We start from the raw sequence: 15,561 nt of genomic DNA on the forward strand, positions 1-15,561 counted from the left end.
AAGCTCAACTTCCCATCATGCCCCCTCTTCACCAAGCCAGCCTACATACCCCAATCAGGAGCAGGCAAGCAGTCTCCAAAGCCCCAGGGCCCAAAGTCCCCACCCAAACCCCACACAGTGTGGGAGACTATAACACTAGATAAAACAAACATATTTGGATTTTTTTAATTTAAATCAGTTATGTAAACATGTTTCTTTTTAAAAATAAATCTGTTTACTGTTAAATTTGAAACTATGAAAACCTACGTTGAAGCCTAAACTTCCTATAATCTCCTAAAATCTTTTAAACAAAAACCAAGACTGCGCCAATGAGCTCTCTCTCCAGCTCTAAGGAGTTAAAGGGTGCTGCTGCTCTTTTAATTACAGAATTGCAGGAAAACATCTAGCTGTTGAAGTCAGCTCAAGCTAGATATCGTAAATGTGTCTCAATCTTAGAATCACAGAACTGGAAGGGACCTCGAGAGTCCAGTCCCCTGCACTCGTGGTAGCACAAAGTATTCTCTAGACCACTCCTGACAGGTGTTTGTCCAACCTGCTCTTAAAAACCCCCAGCGATGGAGATTCCACCACCTCCTTGGGCAATTTATTCCAGTGCTTAACCACCCTGACAGTTAGGAAGTTTTTCCTAATGTCCAACCTTAACCTCCCTTGCTGCAATTCAACCCCATTGCTTCTTGTCCTATCCTCAGAGGTTAATAAGAAAATTTTTTCTCCCTCCTCCTTTACAATCTTTTATGTACTTGAAAACTGTTATTATGTCCCCTCTCAGTCTTCTCTTTTCCAGACTAAACAAACCATTTTTTTTTCAATCTTCCCTCATAGGTCATGTTTTCTAGACCTTTAATCATTTTTATTGCTCTTCTCTGGACTTTCTCCAGTTTGTCCACATCTTTCCTGAAACGTGGCCCCCCAGAACTGGACACAATACTCCAGTTGAGCCCTTATCAGCGTGGAATAGAGTGGAAGAATTATTACTCATGTCTTGCTTACAACACTCCTGCTAATACATCCCAGAATGATGTTTGCTTTTCTTGCAACAGTGTTACACTGTTGACTCATAAGTAGCTTGTGATCCACTATGATCCCTAGATTGCTCTACCCTGGTACTCCTTCCTAGGCAGTCGTTTCCCATTTTGTATGTGTGCAACTGATTGTTTCTTCCTCAGTGGAGTACTTTGCATTTGTCCCTATTGAATTTCATCCTATTTATTTCAGACCATTTCTCCAGTTTGTCCAGATCATTTTGAATTTTAGTCCTATCCTCCAAAGCACTTGCAACTCTCCCAGCTTGGTATCATCCGCAAACTTTATAAGTGCACTCTCTCTGCCATTATCTAAATCAGCGATGAAGCTATTGAACAGAACCGGACCCAGAATTATGTCACGTGCCGCAGGACACATCTGTTTTATTTTCGGTCACTACAATAGCACGAGCGCTGGTATTTACATCTTCCCTTTGGGAGCACTTCCAGTTTGCTGTGTGGAAAAGCTTTTGCACCTCACTTCCTTTGGGAGTCAGGTTAGCTAGCAAGTGCCCTGAGAGCTGTGTCTTCAGCTGGACTAGTTCCTTCAAAGCTGGGAAACCAACGGGGAGCTGAAGCAGCAGGAGAGCTTGTTCCCCCCTTTATTCCAATCTAGGACTGAAAACTAAGTGGGAGAGTATTCATTCTAAACACTTGATGGTCATGGGGCCACGTTTTCAAAGGTCTTTAGGCACCAAAATCCCACCAGGCACCTAAGCAGACTAACTCCCATCACTCTTGGGACAGGGACCATCTTTTCATTGTGTCTGTACAGCACCTAGAATCAGAGCCCTGATGGGGGCCTACAGGTGTTACTGCAACACAGACAAACAATGACTGTCTTAATGATAACATACCAAACAGTACAGCGCTCCCATCCCCAGGCACTGGTTCAGTACTGACTCACAAGAGCACCACTCACAGACACCATTTCTGGATTTCCCTTGGCTGTCTCCCATCCAAGGTCTCCTATCTAAGTTCCAATCAGGTACAACCCTGCTTAGCTTGAGGCTGGATGAGATCACAGCATGAGGGTGAGGTTCCAGGGAGGCCTCACTGGAAAGAGCCCCTTTATAGGAGAGTTTGAGCAAGATGTGACATGACAGCAGGCAAGGCGAGAACTCTGGGATGGGCACAGCATGAGGGAGGGATTGACCTGAGTGAAAGTGAGAAACATTTACCTGGGGAGTATCTGCACAGTCAGACGGAAGCTGCAATACACTGAATTACTGGCTCTCACCACAGAAAAGAAGTGGGAACTGAAAGGTGAAAGTTGTTTGAGGTTCTCCAGTTTCTTGGCAGGTGACAGTCATGACCCTCCCAGGCATGCTGGGGGGCCTCCTTGGTCCCCCGTGACATGAAATACCCAGGTTCAGGATTAGTGGCCTTTGCAGTGAGTACTCCTTGCCAAGCACCACAAGCGCCTCTTCCTCTGGATGCCTTTGTTGTGTGTGGGCTGCAGTCCCGGCCCGCTGGCTGCTTTCACATAATCTCTCACCAGAGACTACGAGTATCTTCGCTGCAAAGAGTGGTGTGTACTTTGCTCGGGTTAAACTAGCAGTGTAGACCCAGCAACTCAGCTTTTAACTCAGATTAGCTGCTCGAATGAACTCAAGCTGCTAACCCGAGTTAGGAACACACCTTTCATTTGCAATGACGATATACTCATAGACAGAGTTTCCTGAACCTGGCTGCCTCCTCCTGCCAAGAGCATGGACGCAAAGGATCACGAGCGTCCTGTCCATGACTGTTACTCTGTGTGTATGCTAAGGGGAGGCTGCTTCCTGCTTGAACTTCTGCAGTGTTAATGCAGCATTCTGCAGTTGATTTGTTACTGAAGTCGTGGGCATGAAGGGGTATCTGAAATGTTTGGAAAGGAATAAAAAAAAAAGTGCCCCTGCTAGAACTGTCCCATTGCTCAGTTATCCCTTAATTTGGATCCCTGAGTAGCCAGAGTAAATCACCCCCATTTTAGAAGCATCTTCTTTGCATGTTTGGTTTCCTGGAATACCTAATTTCAGAAGTAAAAGGCTAACTGTATTTTGGATATGTCACTCATCACTTACAATTCCAAAGCCAATAAGAAAATCTTTCAAAAGCTTGTAGCCACTCTTTCAGCTGAGGCATTTGTTGGGAATAATGTTATCTGTTCCCTGAAATATTTGGAATTATGCACAAGTTACTGAGCTGAGGGAGCTAGAGTCTAACTCAGAGTTCATTTTTCCTTTCTCAGCTTATCTCCCATTACTCAAATCACATCGGCTTCAAGCAGCAGCCGCTCCAGATCCTCTCTCAGGAACTAAGGGAGCCTCCAATATGATAAATATTTTCCACTGGAAACATGCATCAATTCCTCAACGGAGGCACTGATGCAGCCAGGTCCATTCTTCATTGGATTCCTTTTGATTTGTGGCTTCTCTCACAACCCAGAGTTTTTGGTCCAACAAGAGTTGGCTGAGGGAGGCAGGATTTTTTCCCATTCTAAGAGCAAAGTTGATGAATGTTGTTCCGAGTTCAAAATAAGGGGTTTGGAGTAATTACCCTTAGAAGTACCCAAGATGCAAGTATCTTAAGAAATAAGAGATGGGGACACAGTAACGGCTACTTTGAATTCCGCAGCAGGATCTGAGAGCAAGTCCAACAGGTCAGAGTACAAATAGATAATCGCGAAAGAAACCAAACTATCACCGGACCTTTCCCACATCCTGGAGATATTAGTGACTGCAGCATGGGCTAACACACTACTTTACCCTCCCATGTTAAACTTGGAGGGGGGAGGGAGGGGGAAGAGTAGAAAAATTATTTAGGCTGTATTTACTCAGCTGTCTTCATTCTCTGCTCTTGCAGCGAGAGTCACAGAGTGAAATCCCTGGTGGTTCTGAGAACTGCCCTAAAAATAAAAGAAATAATGCTGTATATATTAACGGGGGAGCAAAGGAGGCCACTGTTCCATTCCTGTCACTAGAAAGGCTGCTTAGCATCCAAAGGAGACAGCGTCAGCATTAAAGGTAAGCAAGCAGCCATATCATTTCAGGGTCCTCACACCTTCTCACTTTGTGGGAGCTCATTTTGGGGCAGTTATAGAAGGGTCTCAGCTAGCCAAATCCCACGCAACTCCACAAGATTTTATTCCCCACCCCAGTGTTAAACATCAGCCTTGGAAGTCAGTGGACACAGAAGAAAGTTCCTCCCAAAGAGAATGAGAGTGTCCCTGCAATCTGATAAATAAAACTGCAAAATATACTATAAACAGGTCAGATTTGCTGCAGGTCTGCCCCTGTCTTTTAGAAGGCAGATATCTATGATGCATAGATTGGGACTTTGTAATGTTACATGGGGAAGAGGACTGCTTGGGTTTAGAGTAAGAGAAATTGCTACATTTCTCATCCCTTTGGATCAATCTTCCAGCTGCAATGAGTTTAAGAAGTGTTCATCAGTAGCCGTCCATATCAAAGCAATAATTCCTTCCACCAACTTCCTGGGTTCAGCTTTCATTTTACAAAATCATTTCAAGTTGGTCCCAGTACTTCTGGGTAGCACACGCAAAATGGCCCAGCTGCTAACACAAACAGATGGGGAGAGAGGCGCCCCTCTCCCAGCCCGGCCATTATTCCCATTTTTAAAAAATGTTAAACTTTCCAAACAGACATGACTGAGAAACCAAGCCAGGCAGTCGTTAATACACAGGAGGCCAGAATACAGCTGACAAGCCAAAGAAAGAGGCTTTCTGCCTGGAGACCCCCCAGAACGAGTGAATTCCTATCATCAGGCTCCAGGTATCTGCCATATGCAAAAAGGATGCCCACAATCCCCATTTATAGGCAGCTGCACTATCATGCCTGACACAAAGGGTTAAAGCCAGCCTCTAAAATGACAACAAAAGTCAGAGAGCTGCAAGCAGCAATCTCCATGTAGACTGCATGCAGAGGCCATTTAGCTCAACTAGGATCCCATCCTCCTCCCCAAACTAGGCCTCTGCAGGCAAATGTCACTGCCTGCTCCACCAACTTTCTCTCCAGAGCCACAATGGACCATGCCAAGTCTCCACCACACTCATTTGCTTGTCTGTTGGATCCCCATGCTCTGTTCAGTGCATTGGACACTAAGCCCCAGCAGGGTTTCTCTCTTTCCAAATCTGCACAGGGCCCAACCCAGTGGGGTCCAGATCCCAGTCGGGGCCTTTGGCACCGCTCACATCACCAACACGCACACCTCTCCTGGGCAGCGCTCCAAGTTCATTTCACAGCCATTTCAAATCCACTTTATGCTAAGGGCCGGCCTGTCCCCAGCCAGAGCCTGGAACAAGGCTTCAGAAACACCCTCCACATGCACTGCCTCTCAGGGCCAGGTTCCTGACTGCCAGGCTCAGTCAAGACCCACTCCATGGTTTCTGAGGAAGTAAAAAGCCAGGCAGATGGAGTCAACATGAGTTTGGGGTTTTACATTCAAAATCCCCCTGTAACCAGTCCAGCCTACCCTGTACCCGCAGCCAACTGACAGCAACGGGGAAGGTCCTGCAGCCCCCTCCTCAGGCAAACTGAGAATGGCCCCCGGAGGGAAGAGCATCATCATCCAAGACATCTTCCTCTGAGCACTGGGGGCTCTTGCACTCCTCTGGGATGGCTGCAACGCATACAGCACCCCCTTGCATCGGGAGCCCCTGCAGACAGCAGTCACTTTACACCCTCCCCCCACTCCAGGAGATGGGTTGGCATAATGCACGCACTATCTCCCTGAAGTGTAGTGGTACAACGTGCCCAGCCGTGATACAATGGACACGGCCTCTCCCCCCACTGTCCCACCCTGAGATGGGAGGTTGCAATGCACAGCTGCCACCTCGAGCTCGCCTTCCCCCACCTCCCCAGGGCGGGAGGGTGCAGTGCACATAGAGCCCCCCCCCAGCTCACCTCCCCCCACCTCCCCAGGGCGGGGGAGTGCAGTGCACATAGAGCCCCCCCCCCAGCTCGCCTCCCCCCACCTCCCCAGGGCGGGGGGGTGCAGTGCGCATAGCCCCCCCCCAGCTCGCCTCCCCCCACCTCCCCAGGGCGGGGGGGTGCAGTGCGCATAGCCCCCCCCAGCTCACCTCCCCCCACCTCCCCAGGGCGGGGGGGTGCAGTGCGCATAGCCCCCCCCAGCTCACCTCCCCCCACCTCCCCAGGGCGGGGGGGTGCAGTGCGCATAGAGGCCCCCCCCAGCTCACCTCCCCAGGGCGGGGGGGTGCAGTGCGCATAGAGGCCCCCCCCAGCTCACCTCCCCAGGGCGGGGGGGTGCAGTGCGCATAGAGGCCCCCCCCAGCTCACCTCCCCAGGGCGGGGGGGTGCAGTGCGCATAGAGGCCCCCCCCAGCTCACCTCCCCCCACCTCCCCAGGGCTGGGGGGTGGAGTGCGCATAGCCCCCCCCCCCAGCTCACCTCCCCAGGGCGGGGGGGGGCGCAGTACACATAGAGCCCCCCCCCCAGCTCGCCTTCCCCCACCTCCCCAGGGCGGGGGGGGGTGCAGTGCACATAGAGCCCCCCCCCCAGCTCGCCTTCCCCCACCTCCCCAGGGCGGGGGGGTGCAGTGCGCATAGCCCCCCCCAGCTCACCTCCCCAGGGCGGGGGGGGTGCAGTGCACATAGAGCCCCCCCAGCTCACCTCCCCCCACCTCCCCAGGGCGGGGGGGTGCAGTGCGCATAGCCCCCCCCAGCTCACCTCCCCCCACCTCCCCAGGGCGGGGGGGTGCAGTGCACATAGCCCCCCCCAGCTCGCCTTCCCCCACCTCCCCAGGGCGGGGGGGATGCAGTGCACATAGCCCCCCCCCCAGCTCACCTCCCCAGGGCGGGGGGGGGCGCAGTACACATAGAGGCCCCCCCCAGCTCACCTCCCCCCACCTCCCCAGGGCGGGGGGGTGCAGTGCGCATAGCCCCCCCCAGCTCACCTCCCCCCACCTCCCCAGGGCGGGGGGGTGCAGTGCACATAGAGCCCCCCCAGCTCACCTCCCCCCACCTCCCCAGGGCGGGGGGGTGCAGTGCGCATAGCCCCCTCCCAGCTCACCTCCCCAGGGCGGGGGGGGTGCGCAGTGCACATAGAGGCCCCCCCCAGCTCGCCTTCCCCCACCTCCCCAGGGCGGGGGGGTGCAGTGCGCATAGCCCCCCCCCCAGCTCACCTCCCCAGGGCGGGGGGGGCGCAGTGCACATAGAGGCCCCCCCCAGCTCACCTCCCCAGGGCGGGGGGGGCGCAGTGCACATAGAGGCCCCCCCCAGCTCACCTCCCCAGGGCGGGGGGGGTGCAGTGCACATAGCCCCCCCCCGCTCGCCTCCCCAGGGCGGGGGGTACAACGCACACAACCCCCCCGCGGCTGGGGGACGTGCCGCCTGCCCAGCCACGCTGCGACCGTCGCACAAACCGGGCCCGAGACCCACCGCTCCGCCGGCGCCAGCCCCGTCCGCCCCGCCGCAGCCCCACGTCCCGCCAGCCTCAGCCCGGCAGCGGCGAGCTCGCCCCGCCCCGCCCCGCCCCGCGCGGCGGAAACAGCCGAGGTGCCGCGGAACGACCCGAGCCCGCTCCCGAAAACCCGCGAGCGAAGGCGGAGACACCCGAAGCGAAAACCCCGCCCCCTTCCCGGAGCCAACGGCGAGTCCCGAGCAGGGGCGGAAACACCCGAGTCCGCCCGCCCCCGCCCCCGCCCCCGCCGTTACGTCACATCCATTTTTTTAAAGTGTCAGCGGGCGGCGGGAGCCGGGTTCGCCTGAACCCCGAAAAGAGCCCGGCGGCGCCGGGGACGGACACCCCGATCTGGGCACAAGCTTCCGGGGGTGAAACCCAGACCGGCGTGTCCGTCTGCGAGCGGCCGCCGCGCTCCCGCCCTTGGCAGGAGGGTGATTCGAGAGAACGGGCGGGGGCGGGGGCGGGGCGGGGTGGGTCCGGGTCCCCCCCCGGGGCAGGGTCCCCCGGGGCAGCGCCCCCCGCCCCCCAGCGACCCCCCCCCAGCGCACCTCCCCTCAGTGACCTCCCACCCCGCTCCTCAGAGTCCCCCGGCCACTCCCCTGTGACCCCCCCCCAGCACCCGCCGCCCCGCCCCGCCCCTCAGAGCCCCCCCGCCGCCCTGTGACCGCCCCCAGCGACCCCCCCCCCAGCGCACCTCCCCTCAGTGACCTCCCACCCCGCTCCTCAGAGTCCCCCGGCCACTCCCCTGTGACCCCCCCCAGCACCCGCCGCCCCGCCCCGCCCCTCAGAGCCCCCCCGCCGCCCTGTGACCGCCCCCAGCGACCCCCCCCCCAGCGCACCTCCCCTCAGTGACCTCCCACCCCGCTCCTCAGAGTCCCCCGGCCACTCCCCTGTGACCCCCCCCCAGCACCCGCCGCCCCGCCCCGCCCCTCAGAGCCCCCCCGCCGCCCTGTGACCGCCCCCAGCGACCCCCCCCCCAGCGCACCTCCCCTCAGTGACCTCCCACCCCGCTCCTCAGAGTCCCCCGGCCACTCCCCTGTGACCCCCCCCCAGCACCCGCCGCCCCGCCCCGCCCCTCAGAGCCCCCCCGCCGCCCTGTGACCGCCCCCAGCGACCCCCCCCCCAGCGCACCTCCCCTCAGTGACCTCCCACCCCGCTCCTCAGAGTCCCCCGGCCACTCCCCTGTGACCCCCCCCCAGCACCCGCCGCCCCGCCCCGCCCCTCAGAGCCCCCCCGCCGCCCTGTGACCGCCCCCAGCGACCCCCCCCCAGCGCACCTCCCCTCAGTGACCTCCCACCCCGCTCCTCAGAGTCCCCCGGCCACTCCCCTGTGACCCCCCCCAGCACCCGCCGCCCCGCCCCGCCCCTCAGAGCCCCCCCGGGCTCCCCTGTGACCCCCCCAGCACCCACCGCCCCGCCCCTCAGGGCTCCCCTGTGACCCCGCCGCCCCGCCCCCCTGTGACCCCCCCAGCGCCCGTCGCCCCGCCCCAGGCTCCCTTGTGACCCCCCCCCGCGCCCGTCGCCCCGACCTGCGTCTCAGAGTCCCCCCGCTCTCCTATGAGGCCCCCAGTGCCTGCCGTCCCACGCCTCAGAGCCCCCCCCGCCCCTCTGTGACCCCCCCCCGCGCCCGTCGCCCCACCCTGCGTCTCAGAGTCCCCCCGCTCTCCTATGAGGCCCCCAGTGCCTGCCGTCCCATGCCTCAGAGCCCCCCCGCGCCCACCGCCCTGTGTCTCAGAGCCCCCCCCAGCTGCACCCCTCAGTGACCCCCCCAGTGCCCACCACCCTGCGCCTCAGGGCCCCCCCATGGCCGATCCCCTCAGTGACCCCCCATAGCCCATCACACCCCTCAGAACCCTCCCTCCTGGCTGCTCCCCTGTGACCCCCCCACCGCCCCCCAGGCCGCTCCCCTCAGTGACCCCCTCAGCATCCGCACCTCCCCTCAGTGACCTCCCACCCCGCTCCTCAGAGTCCCCCAGCCACTCTCCTGTGACCCCCCCAGCACCCATCATGCATCACAGCCCCCCAGCTACTCCCCTCAGTGACCCCACCACCACTCCCCAGCACCTGTCACGCCTCTCAGAGCCCCTTTACCTCCCCAGGATCCTCCACGCCCCTCAGAGCCCCCCCCAGCTGCACCCCTCAGTGACCCCCCCAGCACCCATCATCTCCCTCTGAGACACCCCCCCTGTGCCCACCCTGCCTCTCTGTGATGTTGTTGTCATTGAGGGGCGCCATGGCTGCTCTCCAGCCTGCATCACACCCAGGCATCCAGAGAGCCAACAGGCCTGGGGCAGCTCGATGCTGACAGCTCCTCCTGTCCCCCGCAGGGAGTATGGACACACCAGCACCGAACCCGCACGTGTGGGACCCAAATTGTCATGGTGAGTTTTTTACAATCATGTGTGTTTGGTCTATCAGGTGCTGCCCTGCCCCTATCCCAAACTTACTGAGTAAGGGGGTTTGGTCCCTGCTGCAGGTGCTCTCTCCCCATCTCCTGCCCAGCTACTAATTCAGCCCCACCCATCCCCACTCCAGTTCAGCCCCCACCCCACTCCTCCTGGGGCTCACTCCCCTCCCCCACAGGGCTGCAGTGGCACCCCCCCATTCCTTCCTAGGTGTGTGGGGGAGAAATAGAGGACCCATCTGTGCCCCTTGTTTGCAGGAGGGGAAGGGAAAAGGCTCCTGAGCTGCTAGGCTTTTGGCCCCCCTCCTGCGAGAATGGCTTGGAGTTGATGAGGAGAGAGCGCTGCCTGTGGCAGCTTTAAGAGGTTTTTCTGTCCTAGAAAGCAGGCAAGTTGGACAAGACAGCCAACGAGGGGTCTTAAGCACCCTGGGAGCCTGGAACATCTCAGTGTGTCGGAGGCCTTGCTCCAGCCCCAAGCAAATCCCTTCACTGGTTAAAAAAAAAAAGCCACCAGCCCTGGCAGCACTGCACAGACACACACAGCTAGACACATTCAAACTTCCCACAGTACATGGGACCACTCACACTGCACTGGGGCCTGGCGGAATACAGCTTTTACTGGCTCAATTTTGGGCCTCAAGCATGCTCCACAAGGCTCACCCAAACAAGTCACTTTAAAGGGCAGAGTTAAAGATCCCATCTTCTTTCAGATCAGCAAACTAAAAGGCAGGGAAAGCCTTCTCAATATTCCCAGGTGGACAGAAGGCTCTTCCCTTTACCTGAATTTTTTGCATCTGTCTTCACGGCTGAGGATGTGAAGGAGATTCCCACAGCTGAGCCATTCTTTTTAGGTGACAAATCTGATAAACTGTCCCAGATTGAGGTGTCATTAGAGGACATTTTGGAACGAATTGATAAATTAAACAGTAATAAGTCACCAGGACCAGATGGAACCCAAGTGTTCTGAAGGAACTCAAATGTGAAATTGCAGAACTACTAACTGTAGACTGTAACCTATTATTTAAATCAGCTTCTGTACGAGATGACTGGAGGATAGCTAATGTGACGCCAATTTTTTAAAAGGGCTCCAGAGGTGATCCCAGCAATTACAGGCCAGTAAATCTGACTTCAGTACCGGGCAAACTGGTTGAAACTATAGTAAAGAACAAAATTGTCAGACACATAGATGGCCATAATTTGTTGGGGAAGAGTCAACATGGTTTTTGTAAAGGGAAATCATGCCTCATCAATCTACTATAATTCTTTGAGGGGATCAACAAGCTTGTGTACAAGGGGGACCCAGTGGATATAGTGTACTTAGATTTTCAGAAAGCCTTTGACAAGGTCCCTCACCAAAGGCTTTTAAACAAAGTAAGCTGTCATGGGATAAGAAGGAAGGTTCTCTCATGCACTGGTAACTGGTTAAAAGATAGGAAACAAAGGGTAGGAATAAATGGTCAGTTTTCAGAATGGAGAGAGGTAAATAGCGATGTCCCCCAGGAGTCTGTACTGGGACCAGGCCTATTCAACATATTCATAAATGACCTGGAAAAGGGGGTAAACAGTGAGGTGGCAGAATTTGCAGATGACACAAAACTAGTCAGGATAGTTAAGTCCCAGGCAGACTGCAAAGATGTACAAAAGGATCTCTCAAAACTGGGTGACTGGGCAACAAAATGGCTGATGAAATTAAGTGTTGATAAATGCAAAGTAATGCACATTGGAAAACCTACACATATAAAATGAAGGGGGCTAAATTAGCTGTTCCCATTCAAGAAAGAGATCTTGAAGTCATTGTGGACAGTTCTCTGAAAACATCCACTCAATGTGCACCGGCAGTCAAAAAAACAAAAGAATATTGGGCATCATTAAGAAAGGGATAGATAATAAGACAGAAAATATCATGGCCTCTATATAAATCTGTGATACACCCACATCTTGAATACTGCATGCAGATGTGATCGCCCCATCTCAAAAAATATATATTGGAATTGGAAAAGGTTCAGAAAAGGGCAACAAAAATGATTAGGGCCATGGAACAACTTCCATATGAGGAGAGATTAAAAAGACTGGAACTTTTCAGCCTAGAAAAGAGATGACTAAGGGGGGATATGATTGAGGTCTATAAAATCATGAATGGTGTGGAGAAAGTAAATAAGGAAGTGTTATTTACTCCTCATAACACAAGAACTAGGGGTCACCAAATGAAATTAATAGGCAGCAGGTTTAAAACAAATAAAAGTATTTCTTCACACAATGCACAGTCAACCTGTGGAACTCTTTGCCAGAGGATGTTGTGAAGTTGAACAGGGTTCAAAAAAGAACTAAATAAATTCATGGAGGACAGGTCCATCACTTATTATTAGCCGGGATGGGCAGGGATGGTGTCCCTACCTTCTGTTTGTCAGAAGCTGGGAATGGGCAACAGGGGATGGATCACTTGATGATTCCCTGTTCTGTTCATTCCCTCTGGGGCACCTGGCACTGGCCACTGTCAGAAGACAGGATACTGGGCTAGATGGACCTTTGATCTGACCCAGTCTGGCCGTTCTTATGTACTTGTCATCTTTGCCCAAGAGATACTGGGGCTCTTGTTTAGTCTGACCTCCTCCTTAATCTACTGAAGCTCAGCTCTGGCCTAATTCCAGCACTGATGCTTATGGCAGCAGGTCTTGCCATGCCCGGCTCAGCTACCATCCCAGAAGGCAGTGAGGAAAATAGAGAGACACACATGATTAGCTCCAAAAGGTTTAAGTAACATCTTTTCCCCGCAGAATGGAAGCTTTATGGTGGCAGTGGGAGCAGCCTGTCTTTTATTCTTTTGCTGTTGTACTGCAATCCATGCCAATGAGAGACAGGCAGCTGGAAGCGTGATTTTGTGCAGACACATCTCAGCTGGTAGGTGTCAGACAGGTAATTGTGTACATATGGAAGAGGAAGATTTGTCTTTCCAGTCTTGCACATTTTTGCTAGCTGATGACTCTTGCAGGGTGGGAAAGCAGAGCAGCTAGATTCAGCTAAAGCATATTTTAAATATTTTGTGAGAACAGGCCCAGTTCCATGTTTAAATGGGTGCTGATGAGATGCTGCTCACCTGCCAGCGAAGCACACTGGATTTGGCAACTGGCTGACATGGCTCACTGGAAATACATTTCAAAATGGAGACAGTTTTATTTTTGTCCAGGGTAAATACAGAATCCAATTTTCTGGCCCATGTTTAGTGAGCACTTTGTCATTTATGCAAGTTTCTGAGGATCCAGGGTGCTGCCAGAGTCAGTTTGTCCATGCTAAATTAATTTCAGATCAAAGGGTGACTCAGGCCTCCCACAGATGACAACCAGTCATAAACAGAGTAAGCTGGGAAGACAATGGCTCAAATATCTAGAGTGGAATGAATAGAGACCAGGCTTTCTGATTTGTCCAGGTGGTCAGTGCTGTCCCTGATGAGAGAAGCCAGAACGAAGTGGACAGAGGGCACAGATAGCATTCCCAAAGAGGTTTGAGAGGAAATGGGTAGGAGGCAGTAAAGGAAGGTTTTTTCCTTAGGTTTGGGGAAAAAGTGGTTGACAAGATCTCACACACTGAAGAAGGCTGGAGTAGCGCAGGTCCTCTGAACAAGGCAGGAGAGGACGGAAGTGACAGGGTCAGTGGTGTGGAGTTCAATAGGCTTGAGGTCACAGAACTGTGCAAGAGGAAGTGGAAGAGTGTGCCCAATTTTGAAAGAAATCAGAGAGTGGAGAAAGGGATTAAACTCTTTGGACAGGGACCATCTTCCTGTTTGCGCAGCACCTTGTGCCATGATCCCTGAGTGGGGCCTCTAGGCACAACGACACTACAAATAAATAAGGGAACAGAAATGAAAGGGGAGGAGATGGGAAAGAGAGAGCATGCAGTGCTTGAAGACCACGTCAAGTGAGTCACCAAGATTGTTAGTCAGTCCAGGCCATGATTGGGAGGCCTCATGCAGTTCAGCAGAGTAAAGGGAAAGACATCACATCAGAGAGGTTGGAGGATGGGGTGGGGGATATGGCAGCCACCCAGAGGAGGAGGACAAAAGAGTGAGGCAGGTTGATTGGGTTGTAGAAGATGCCACAGGACAATAGCTGGAAATGAAAGAAGCTGGACAGCAGTGATGCTGAGGGGAGCAAAGAGTCTGCGGTTGGAGGCAGAGAACTGGCTTTCAGAAAGCGTGAGGAGACAAAAGAAGTGAGATGGAGGTCAATGGGGCACAAACTGGGGAGGCATGCACAAGAGGTTGGAGGCGCACAGAAACGGGAATCCCGTGCATCCCACAGGACCCACTGCCATAATAGCGGGAGTGGAATAAAAAGAGTGGGTATTGCAGAGCAGGACAGGAGAGGGATTAAAAAAAAAAATAGTTCTCCCATACCGCAAACAATATGAATGCCCTGGCTGGCAGCAGCCACTCTCCAGCCGCCCAGCCCTGAAGGCAGCACGGGCGTCAGCAGGATTACTTCAGACTACAAGTGATGTGGGGGAGGGAGGGTGACCAATGGTAAAGGGGGCATGACTGGAAAAGTTTGCGCATCACTGATGTAGATCATGGGTTGCAGTGAACTTGTCACAGGCAGAGCAAAGGAAGGGAAGGAGGTCATGAATGAGAAATATTTGGTGGTCCCAGGTACTATACTTTAGCTCCTTGGGCTGGTCACTCTTGTGCATCCTTTTACTTGATTAGACCAGTTGTCAATGCCACAGATGCAATCCTGGTCTTGAGCCTGCTGGCTGAGTTGACAGCATCAGCTAGTGCTTCAGCTAATTTCAGGATTTTACTCTAGAATCTACTGGATGAAGCTGGGATGTGAACTGCCATTCAACAAGATCTTCACACCAAGGAACAAACTGACAGTGTAGTCACAGGCATGGAATTGCAAAATCTGGAAGGAACTGAAGCAGTTGTTACACTGCATGCCATTTACTTCGTGTTACACATCAGGAAGATTGGGTAGTGAACATGCAGGAGTAATAAGAAATCTATTTCCAAAATGTTCTTTCCAAGCTTCAGTATCAGCAGTTCTGCACTAAGTACTCCCCCCTTGAACAGAAGGCTATGAACTTCAGCTCCATCTCAAGGAACAATTTTATTACAACATGAAACTTTTTCTGAATAGATTCATACCAAGACCAGTGTTCAGTATAATACAGGAAGACAGAGTCCTGTTTACTTTTAAGACATTTTCCATAAAAATCCTTTTAATACAACTTCTGAAACAAGAGTTTTATTCTTAAATACTAGTTCAGCCACTGTCCTGTTGATCCCCTTTTACAGCTGGTCAGTGTAAAGGAGGTGTCCATTTTTAGTTTTTTTTCAAAACAACAATGCTAACTTCCTGAGTGGTTAATAGAGAAGGCAGAGGAAGCAAGCAGAAAGCCTATCCTAAATAAGAGAGATGCAAAAAAAATTAAAAAGTAAAAAAAATAAAATAAAAAGGAAACAAGTGATTCCGCAGAAACAGGATTACAACAGAGAGTAATTGTTGGCAACATCATTTCAGAAGCAAAAACACTTCATTCTGCATCATCTTCTAGCAAAGAACCATTTTGTTCACTAAACCCCAAGACCAGAAAGTGCTTCTGTGCCTCCACAGGCTGATGATGTGGAATTAATACATGCTCTTGGCCACCAACATGATTGTTTGCTTGTTTTCTGGGTAAACTACTACAAGGATTAACACAGGAGAAGCAGTCAAT

At 53.5% G+C, this 15,561-nt stretch overlaps 1 protein-coding gene and 1 long non-coding RNA gene across 5 annotated transcripts in view; one reads left to right on the forward strand and one right to left on the reverse strand.

The window, feature by feature from the left end:
• Window positions 1-7,507, reverse strand: part of PIK3R2 (phosphoinositide-3-kinase regulatory subunit 2) — a 38,403-nt gene extending 30,896 nt beyond the window's left edge. For 3 of the 4 annotated variants that reach the window (XM_073324591.2, XM_073324587.2, XM_073324589.2), the window contains exon 1: window positions 7,422-7,507. The gene's annotated coding sequence lies outside the window, so the exon portion shown is untranslated. Of the gene's footprint in view, window positions 1-3,840; window positions 3,913-7,421 lie in introns of all 4 variants that reach the window. The other variant, XM_073324588.2, reaches the window with a different exon arrangement.
• A 1,895-nt stretch (window positions 7,508-9,402) lies between these two features.
• On the forward strand, window positions 9,403-15,151 carry LOC140903144 (uncharacterized). Its single transcript, XR_012156162.2, has 3 exons — window positions 9,403-9,826; window positions 12,624-12,747; window positions 14,649-15,151. It is a non-coding gene; the product is annotated as an uncharacterized LOC140903144 (long non-coding RNA).
• Window positions 15,152-15,561: the final 410 nt, after the last annotated feature.

Source organism: Lepidochelys kempii, chromosome 25 (assembly GCF_965140285.1).
Source record: "Lepidochelys kempii isolate rLepKem1 chromosome 25, rLepKem1.hap1, whole genome shotgun sequence".
Classification (NCBI taxonomy): domain Eukaryota; kingdom Metazoa; phylum Chordata; order Testudines; family Cheloniidae; genus Lepidochelys; species Lepidochelys kempii.